The sequence below is a fragment of the Gavialis gangeticus genome, unplaced genomic scaffold, assembly GCF_001723915.1.
Source record: "Gavialis gangeticus isolate Ggan-Ray unplaced genomic scaffold, GavGan_comp1, whole genome shotgun sequence".
Classification (NCBI taxonomy): Eukaryota; Metazoa; Chordata; order Crocodylia; family Gavialidae; genus Gavialis; species Gavialis gangeticus.
Genome location: NW_017729028.1, coordinates 18,735,108 through 18,736,412, shown reverse-complemented (window position 1 = coordinate 18,736,412; position 1,305 = coordinate 18,735,108).

Here is a 1,305-nt window from a genome sequence, read left to right as displayed (position 1 = left end):
GCGCAGGCCCCACGCTCCCACCCGCCCACTCGCTGCCACTTCCCCCCCATCTGCCACCACTGCTCTACATTCCCACCCACCACCGCCACCCCCCACACCTACCCACCCACTGCTCCAACAGCACACAGTTCCTACCTGCATGGCCAGGGCTGCAGAATGCAGCAGGAGCCAGCCCAGCCTGCCCCGGCCCAGCCCCCATGGTTCCTGGCTGGCTCCTGCTGTGTGGTCCCAGCCATGCAGCTGGGAACTGCATGGTGCTGGAGTCAGCCCAGCCCAGCCCAGCTGGCGCTACGCAGTTCCCAGCGGCAGGGCTAGGACTGCATGGCACAGCAGAAGCCACCTGGAAACTGTGAGGGTCAGGCCGGGCTGGGCTGGCTCCTGCTGCATTCTGTGGTCCCGACCATGCAGCTGGGAACCGTATGTGCCAGCCAGGCCAATCTGGCTCCCGCTGCACTTGCAATCCTTTACCTCTGCCTCTACCCATTCTTATCTGAGTTTCCATTCTTGGACAGAGGGAGGGAAGGGGAACAGCCCCATGGTTGCCAGGCCAGAAGCCTCTGCTAGACAGAAGGTTTCAGCTGGGGCTGGAGGCTGGGGGTGGGATGGGGCCAGGCAGGCCTTGCTGCTGCAACTTCTGGGTCCTTCCACCACTGGGTCCTGCCGCAGCTTCTCCTGCTGCCAGCACCTTGTCAGCTTTTAGAGAGGCAGCCACAAGCAGGTAACCATTTTCTAAATTTTACAGAGGCCCTGCAGACTGGATAGAATAGCCTGGTGGGCCACATCTGGCCCATGGGCCAAATTTTGTCTACCCCTGAGATAGATCATGCCATCTATGCTTAAAAATTCATGGCATAATATAGGCCACTGAGAGGGATCCTAAGCTGTTTTCCTTTCAGTAGGCTGTCACTTGGGGCAAAATACCTTTTTCAAAGATAGTCACAATGGGCCCTAGAAAATCCTGTGCATTTTTCCTTTAATTCTACAGGTCTTCACTTGTTTTTGTACTGTCCCCAGTTACCTCGCTTTGTATGAGTATTCCTTTGGGCTCTGTGCAAGTCAAGCACAGGCCTTGCCACAAAGCGCCCACAAGCTAGACATCAGACAAGGTGCAACATGGAGAATCAAAGAAAATTAGGGCAGGAAGTGGCTTCAAGAAATCATCTAGTTCAAGAGCCTGTTCAGAGCAGGAACATGTCTGACTAAACCATCCCAATGTTTCCACTTAAAAACATCTAATGATGTAGATTTTCTTCAGTTTGTAACCCGTTCCAGCACTTCATCACATTCATACTGATGTTTTAGTCA